General features: G+C 37.9%; 1 protein-coding gene across 23 annotated transcripts in view; it reads right to left on the reverse strand.

Moving 5' to 3' along the window:
- The window catches only part of LOC123505138 (sodium/potassium/calcium exchanger Nckx30C-like), a 406837-nt gene that overhangs the window by 283714 nt on the left and 113123 nt on the right, over positions 1–10000 (reverse strand). The gene's annotated exons all lie outside the window — the stretch shown is intronic.

The following is a 10000-nucleotide window of genomic DNA, read 5'->3' on the forward strand; positions in this document are numbered from 1 at the left end:
TCCAAGCTACACACGCGTCAGGGAAATGTCTGACAAACCTTAGTACCTTAGTACTTCAGGTAAAGTCAGCTTTCAACTGTCACGTTCAGATTGATGCCTCATTGAGCTTACACAACGCAATGTCACTGCCACTCCACCAGTCTTCTGTTGAAAGTTCACTGGACTACTCTGATTACATTTTCTATAGTTATTATATTCTTTTATTTGTAATCTTTTGAGCATTGACACCCTCATTCTTTTTATCTTCATTTTTTTAAATGCAAAGTTGTTCATAAAGAAAAAATGAAAACTTTCAAATAAAACTTTCAGGAATTCTTCAGTCGAAATTCGATTTTTTATTTACTTATTCTGTGTCCGTAACTTTTCACTGCCTTTCATATTTTTCTAGCCTCTGAACACAAAACTTTTCTTTTTTCCTGTAGATTCTAATAACAAGTCTTTTGTTACTACACACACACACACACACACACACACACACACACACACACACACACACACACACAGGTTAGGTTAGGTTAAGTTAGGTTAGGTTAGGTTAGGTTAGGTTAGGTAGCCCCTGTTCACCTAGCAGTGAGTAGGTACGGGATGTAAATCGAGGAGTTGTGACATTGTTGTCCCGGTGTGTGGTGTGTGCCTGGTCTCAGGCCTATCCGAAGATCGGAAATAATGAGCTCTGAGCTCGTTCCGTAGGGTCACGTCTGGCTGTCTCGTCAGAGACTGCAGCAGATCAAGCAGTGAAACACACACACACACACACACACACACACACACACACACACACACACACACACACACACACACACACACACACACCCCGTCCGGAGGAAGAAGCTCCTGCAAATGGGTAGGGCAGCCGCGATAGCAGCCACGCTAACCGTACCAAAAAGAAAGTTTCCGACTACTCCAGCACCAATACGAAAGGGAAGAAAAAGTAAGACTAAAAACGCAACCGCTGCTGTAAGATATTGACGTGATAGTTTGACTGCTCGTTTCATGGCTATTTCTCCTTTTCATACCCTTCAAGATAACGCATTAAGTGGTGAGTTTAACTCAAATGTAATAACCATAGATACATTGAATAACTTTAACTTTAATCCATTACATGTACAATAAGATGAATACGATGACATGTGTTTACTCGTTTCTCAGTATTTAAAGTAATTCCAGTATTCCTCAATCTAAATATTTGACCATGTGTGATAGCTTTCCAGAAGATTATAGTTCTTTCACAATTTTTTCAATTAATATCACTAACATAGCATCAAACCTGCGGTGTGTTTAAGATCAAATTTTGAGTATTTGTAAAACAGACTTTGACGTTGGTTTTTCCGAAACCAGACATGATGATAATATTGCTCCACTGTATATCATTCCTATGTAAGCGATGCACACTGTAAACAGCGCAACAGACACAGCAGTGGAGTAGCCATGTATATGAGTGAGGCGTACACTTCGTCACTGGTGCAGGACGTTAAGTGTGTCATCCATATCTGGTGTGTGTTTGCGAGGAGGCACATCGTGACGAAAGTATATTTTTCTTAGCTTCTGTGTATTTACTTGATTACATTAGTTGTAAGACGCATACTAATGTTTATATTTTTTAGTGATTGGTATATAAATCTACTTAATCAGAATACTCCCGACCTAACTAATTTTTCTAAGTTGAATGTATATTCTTCCTATCTCCCATAACTATTAAATTCACTAGATCTACTAATAGCTCCGCTACCATTGTAGATTACATCTGGTCTAATCAAGGTGATAAGTACATTAGCAATTATATTTATGTACTGATATATCAGATCATTTTCCAGTTATTTCATGTTTGCTTGAGTACGTCAACCCAACACAGCTAATGCGACGTGTGCTGAAGAGGGTTTTCAGTCCTGGGAGTGTGAATAGCTTCGTGAAGAGTCTGTCACGGCTGAGTTGGGATAAGGTACTCCGAAATGACTGTCTTAACATAGCATATGATACTTTTTATAAATTTGCATAACGTTATCTTTCAAGCTAATTTTTTTTCTCAGTTAACAAGAAAAAAAGATCACGAGTGGAATCTGTCAAACATCAGGGCTAATTCGAAGCATTAAAGAAAAGCACAGACTTTTCAGACGTGCTAGTAAATGGCCCAAGATATATAAAACGAAATAATATGACATTTTTTTCTTATGTCCTGGCCTATAGCGCCTGTAGGTAACTTGAAGAATATTGGATCCGCTTTTAAGCTTCCGCCCATTGGTGGCGCAGGCAATTTTATTTACCCATATTAGGGCCCATATCACCACCCAAGAGCATCTTTGGTGTAACCAACTAGCACATTGGTATCATGGTGACATATAGGTAACTTTAAACCATTCGACAAATGGCAAAGCTTCAAGGCGGTACTTGGTGGGTCTCGAACCTACGCGTGGACGTCTGCCGGATCCCACGCTCACCACCTTATCCACTACGCCACTACGTCTCCCTATACAGAAACGTTCTAATAACCATATTGCGTAATACTAAAAACTAGTGTTAAAAGGTAGATTCAAATTCACTCAAGGTAATTAAAAAAAACATAGAAAATAATTAATTAAATTTGGGTAAAGCAGGACAAGCTTGTAATAAAAGTGAAATTATAATATAATAATAGTAATAATTAAAAACCAATATCCATTTTAACATCTATTAGTAAAATCTTTTAAAAAACCTTTGCACGTCGGTTTTAGGAAAAATCTATCTACGTAGGCAGTGGTTCAGAATTTTGTTTCAAAGGTATATACTGAATTAGACAAGAAATATTTTGTTGTAAGAGGTCTTTTTAATATTCCCAAGGATTTTGACACACTAAACCATGGCCTTTTACAAGCCAAATTAAAATATATTGGTGTTAGAGAATCAGGTTGGAACATATCAAAATGTTATTTATGCAACGGCAGACAATTAGTTATTTGTAATAATTAACCTTTCGAGTAAACAGGGTGTACCTCAAGGTTCAATACTAGGTCCCACTTTATTCTTAATATACATACATGATATAATAATTTGCAATTGTAGTGTTTATTTTAATATGTACGCTTCACAATCACTGTTTCTGGCTTCCATGTTCTTCATAGAGATGTATCGGATGTTGAATTTCAGACATCCGCGGATCCGGATATATATACGGATGTCATTTTACGGATGCAAATATAGATGCGGATATGAGTCTCTGCTGAAATACGGATGCAAATGCGGATGCGGATATCAAAATATGACATCCTCGCGGAGGTGGATGCGGATGCGGATGTTTTTACGTCAAACGCTTTGACCAAGAGGACAAAAAGAAAAAAAAGCCTGCTTCAGTGTCAGACCATGCAGACAGCAGAAGTAACACATAAAAACAAGGTGGGAGAACTAAAATACTGCCAAATGAGTTCGAATGGTGTCTTAATAGTTGATACTTCTCTCTTTGAAAGTATTTAACTCATAGGAAGACGGAAATACAGACGCAGAAAAGGAGTTCCAGAGTTTACCGGTGGAAGTAAAGTGGAAGTACTTTTTGTTATAATAAGGTTTTATGACGAGTTTCAGCCACACATTTTGTGCGTTACCAGAATGCGGGAGCAAGGAAGGAAGGAGCAGTACTTCTTACTTCGAAGGCAAACTCTTACCATACATACTATGTATGTAGGACTTATGTTCAGAATGCCTGTTTACAACTTATGGATCAGTATTATAAATTTTCGAGATGCTTAGCAATTGTGAAAAGAAAATTACTTTATTATAATGCTTCATTGCATTAAATTCTAGTAAGAAATACATCGAAAAACCCTCTATAATAATAATAATAATAATAATAATAATAATAATAATAACAATAGCTAATATTACACTTCCTCCGTGAAAATCTTTTCATCGGCAACTGACTATATCAGGGGAAACAGGTGACGACAGGAATACTCATGCGATAAGAAGAGCTCAGCGCTGTCGGTTCATACATTTCAATATTATCATTTGTATAATTATGGAAACATTCGCAATAAATGTATTTAAGGAAGAAACACTGAATGTGAAGTGGGAATAAGGTCTAAGACTGCAATGTACGACATTACTCACCCACAAAATACACGCATTTAAACCTCTCTCTCTCTCTCTCTCTCTCTCTCTCTCTCTCTCTCTCTCTCTCTCTCTCTCTCTCTCTCTCTCTCTCTCTCTCTCTCTCTCTCTCTCTCTCTCTCTTTCTTTCACCACCAGCATTTAGGTATCAGGAGTTGGGGTGAAGGTGACAAGCAAGGGTGATAAGCCTCCTCTCCATCTCCCTCTTCACGCACACACACAAACACACACACACAGTGACACACACACACACACACACACACACACACACACACACACACACACACACAGTGACTCACTCATCTGTCGTTACTAAGTTTCTAACATTCCACTATTCACAGTTTGCTATTTATTTACTATGTATTTGTATTTCATAGTCACTATGTCAAATTCGCTCCCTTCTCCTGTCCTTCCCCTAAATTCTAGACACATTACATTGTGTAAGTTTGAAAGGAAATGAATGTGATATTATTTGCTTTAGTTTTACTAGATGATTAATTTATTAGACACACATCAATGAATTTACTCCACATTTCTAAGCTCTGTCTGAAATGTAAGTCTGTAAGCACTAGGTAGTAATCTGCGAGTCTGTGTGCACTATATCCAATATCTCTGTATAGAATCTGCGAGTCTGTGACTATATAATACTATAGGTTGTGCAATGCATAAAACACATCCGCATCCACACATCCTCTGTAGAGTGCGGATGCGGATGTGAATATATATTTTACCACAAATGCGGATGCGGAGGCGGACGCGGATGTTCAGTTTATCACAACTACAGATGCGGATGCGGATGTGAAAAAATATGCGGATGTTCCGCGGATATCCGATACATCTCTAGTTCTTCATACATAATTATCACAGGACTTGAATAACGTCAATAATTGGAGCTAACAAATTGAAATAGAAATATTTAAAAGACACAAGTTAAGCTACTTCAGAATAGGTCCTTGGTTCTAAATTTACCGTTAGTAAAATTAGGTAATCACATTGTTAATCGCGTTAAAACTACAAAAAAAAAAAAATAAATAAATAAGTTACAACTGTTGATAATCTAAACTGGATGGACCATATAGTTAATGTGTCACTAACTTTACAAAAATCACGGGAATATTGCATTGTGTTAGAAATAAATCAACTGTTTAATCAATGTTAATTTTCTTATTATACTTTATGTTATTGTAGGTAAATGTACTGTATTTCTATTTTGGGTTGTACCTGGCTGTCTTTCCTAAATGTATCATTTAGAAACGAAAAATCTATCTTAAGAATGATGTTCTGCAAGAAAAAATAAATGAGTCCACTGAGGATATATTTTTCAATCTAAATCTACATGAGTTAACCTACATTTATAAATACTTCCATTTACTTCATATTTTCAAATCATAAAAACATTACTGATTCACGTGCCACTCGAAGTAATCAGATAAATATGGCTTGTTCTACTTTAGAACTACTTTCGAAATTCCATTACGTGTCTGGGTCCTGAAATCTGGAGCTCTCTCTCTCTCTCTCTCTCTCTCTCTCTCTCTCTCTCTCTCTCTCTCTCTCTCTCTCTCTCTATTAATAAAATCTGAATGTAATACGTTACCGCTAAACAGTTACAAATATAGAGTAAAAATATCATCTTCATCTTTAATCGCTATGGTAATTATAAAAAAATACTTCTGTCATGTATGCATGCAATAAGATTAAATATATTTATTGATTTACCATACTTACAGCACTGGAGTGAATGATATATTTTTTTTCGTCATATAAATGGGTTTACGCATTCATGGAATTTCAAGAATGTAATGTCACTATTTTGGACTGAGTGAAAAGAATCCTGTTTAATGTGCCTAGGTCTACGTAATGAGATCTATCTCTGTATATCTTACTACGAATATACTATATCTTCATCATACATGTACGTATTTCTATGGAATGAATATGTTAAACTTAAAGTTGATATTGAGCACACATACAGTACACAGCGCCTCTCATCAGATCAGTGAAGAATCAACGCTGAGTCTGGCTGGATGATTTAGGTGGGGTGATCCTCAACTTTAAGATTTGAACCACTTGATCACTTACACACACACACACACACACACACACACACACACACACACACACACACACACACACACACACACACACGCCATAAATGACCTGCTATTGACTCACTACCAAGCTCTGAGGACAGGAAAAAAAAATATATAAAAAAATAGATGTGTGATGCTCAGTGAGACCGTGCAATGCTGAGGCTTGACGCGCTTATATTATTAAAATTCCTCACTCAACAACTGACTGAAATGAGTGAGTCAGAGGTGTGTAGGCGTGCAGGTGTGTGTATAGGAGAGTGAAATTTTCATTTATATCCGGGCACCGGTATGCAGACAGGTAGGTGCATAGAGATATGTGGAAGGGCAAAGGTGTGTGTGGGTAAAATAAATGGGAAAAGAGGGACGTAGGACGTAAAGTGGCGAGTACTAGGTAAAGGTGTGATGAATTTGGAGAATGAAAAATGATGGAAAGCAAGGTAATAGTTAATGGGCAAATTAGCAATAGGGGTTAATAAAAAAATGTAGGTAAAATGAATAGCTGAATAGATACATATAGATAAGTGAGAATACAAAGATAGAATAGATATTCGTAGGTACGACAGGTTGTAAACTCATTATAAATTGTATATGAATGAATGACGATGAATATACGAGGAACTCAGGTAGAGTGAGTAAATGAGGGAAGACGCTAGAGCTGATGAACGGAGAAGTGAGCGGAACGGAGTAAAAAGGAGAGAGAGAGAAATGGAAATACAGCGAGTAGGAATGATGGATGACTTGTGATTCAGAATTGTATGGACATAACATTTTTGTAATGGAAGAAATTTTTATGTATTTGTTATCTCCCCCCACCCTCTCTCTCTCTCTCTCTCTCTCTCTCTCTCTCTCTCTCTCTCTCTCTCTCTCTCTCTCTCTCTCTCTCTTTTATAAACGCATGTCTTTCCTGAATGAAATACGACCTAACTTTCTTTTTTCTATTCTCGTTTATATTACTTGATATTTCCTCACCACTACTATGTTTGCGTACCTTTCTGTACATAAAGTATTTAAGTTTCCTTCTTGCATTTTCTCGATTCTATAAGAACATCAGAGCATAAGATAATTTCTAAATAACAATGTAGTCTCTGTACGGAACATACTTTAGCAAGTGTAACTATAGTCGCTCACTCTTCTTGCTTTATTAGGTATTATATTTACACACAGTTTCCCTCCAACTCAACTCCCGCCTCTTCATAAACAGACAGGGAAGATTAAAGAGAGAGTGAGAGGAAAAAAGACCTCATCAAACACAAAGCTGTATCTTTACTGAAGGCGTGTGTACATTTACTCCACCTACCCTTACAGAAGAAAACCTGCGTACACACAGGAGGCCGCGTGTATGCGTAGGGAAGACTTGAGCACACACACACACACACACACACACACACACACACACACACACACACACACACACACACACAGGGTTATTACCAAAGTTTCATATGTTGACACAAACTTGAGTACTTCAAAGGGTGATTGCAAGTATTACTGCCACTACCTGTAAATGTTGCTGCTGTTACTACTACTACTACTACTACTACTACTACTACTACTACTACTACTACTACTACTACTACTACTACATACTACTACTACTACTACTGCTGCTGCTACTGCTGCTACTACTACTACTACTACTACTACTGCTACTACTACACTACCACTGTTGCCACCACCACCATCACACCACCACCACTAATAATAATACTGCTGCTACTGCTGCTACTGCACTGCCACCACTACCACTGCTGCTGCTGCACTGCACTGCTGCACCACTGCTGCACCACCACCACCACCACTGCCACTGCACTGCTGCACCACCACCACCACCACCACTGCTGCCACCACCACTGCTGCCACCACCACCACCACCACCACCACCACCACCACCACCACCTGCCACCACCACCACTGCTGCTGCTACTGCTGCTACTACTACTATTACTACTACTACTATTATTAATACTACTACTACTAGTACTAGTCTGCTACTGCTACTACTATCACTATCACTACTACTACCATCACCACCGCCGCTACTACCATTCACCCAGGCACACCTTTTCTTTTATTTCCGTCAGCCTTGATCTCTCTACCCGACTGTAATCAAACATCTCATTTCATGGCGACGTAAAACACAAACAACTATATGCTGCTATATTTCTTTTGTTCCCCTCTTTTTTGTCGATATTTTGATCACGGATTTCTCTCCCTCCTTCTCTCTCTCTCTCTCTCTCTCTCTCTCTCTCTCTCTCTCTCTCTCTCTCTCTCTCTCTCTCTCTCTCTGTCACATCGCGTGCTTTCTACCGTCCCACAGCGCAATAATAGTAATGACACATGATTTTTATGCCTCAGCGGACGACACTCGCTGCATGGTCCCCTGCCTCCCAACCCGTCCCTCGCACGGCCATAACTAATAACGCAAACATAACAATTAATATCTACAATTTATAGCATCGCATAAACCGGCTATTGTCTGCTGGCCAGGGGGCAGTAAAGGGAGGAGGCGTGGGGAAGTCAACACTGCAAAACACTAATTTCTGATCGGTGTTGTTACTGGTCATTGGTCTTGGTCTGCTTTCTTACTCCCACAATAGAGTAGAGACAGGGTAAAGAAGGTACGTACTACTCCAAATTAATGTTGTTACTGTTGATCATTTCACCTTAATCTTTTCTATTTTCCTTCCGCTCTGGTTGCAAATTGTCATCTTGCATTTTTTTTTTTTTGTGGTGTGTGTGTGTGAGATGGGAGGAAGGGATGCGAAGAAGATAAAGAACATTGCACGACGCATTTAATTTACAATCGGTGTTGTTGCTGTTCGTCATTTCACGTACTTCCTTTCTTCCATTCTTCCATTCTCCCGCAGTGTTCCATGCATGTCTATGTCCCTATTGTCTTTCCCTGTTATAGTTGTCGGGTGATTTTTTTTATTGCTGTCCTTATTAACTATGATTTGTATCTTCTTTCCTTAAATTATTGCTAAGAATTATCTTTAAGTTATTGCTATTTACAATGTTTGCGAGTGTGGTTTTTCATTAGTCTCTCTTGCATGCTAATGATAATAGAAGTAGTTATTCGAATAGAGCCTCCTTAAACGCTGATTCGACATGAATAAAGATGCAGGGCGTGAATCGAACTACTGTCATTCTAAACTTGTTGGCAGTGATACTGCCTTAAATTAAATTATTTCTTGCACCGAATTTAGTAGCATCATAAAGATCCAGAAGCAATCATAGCAATTACAAAATTAAATACAATAGCGTACATTTTGAATGGAAGAATAACTAGAGTAAAAAGTGGAGAAAGTTTTGAAGAGAAATGTGGTAAAAACAATTCAGAAAAATAGATTTTGAAATGCAACAGCAAAAAAAATAACAAAAAAACAAGGAAGATAAGTTTCGAGATTGAGAGTTCAGGAAGTGGTAAGGATTGCAGGAAAGTATCTGCAGCTTCACAAATGGAAGGAGTATGAATTATATTCCAGTGGTTGATGAAAACTGAATAACACAAGTATACATAAGTCTATCACTACTACACATCATTCTTCCCCTTGACTCCTTACAATATTTCATACACATATTTGTACTAAAGCACGTTGGATAATCTTGCTGAAAAGAAAATACAAAACCAATCTTATATTTTATCTCTCTTCTGTCTGTTCGTGGAAACTAAATCTATACTTCACTAAATGTTACAAAAAAAAAAACGACCATAGTAGTTGAGTGAAGTTTCAAAGCCAACTATTCAAACACAACACTTGTTACTATCTACAGTACAACACATCACCTCTGGGCAGTACTTAAGCCAAAACAACAACGTGACACACTAACTT

The sequence above is a fragment of the Portunus trituberculatus genome, chromosome 17 (assembly GCF_017591435.1).
Source record: "Portunus trituberculatus isolate SZX2019 chromosome 17, ASM1759143v1, whole genome shotgun sequence".
Lineage (NCBI taxonomy): Eukaryota > Metazoa > Arthropoda > Malacostraca > Decapoda > Portunidae > Portunus > Portunus trituberculatus.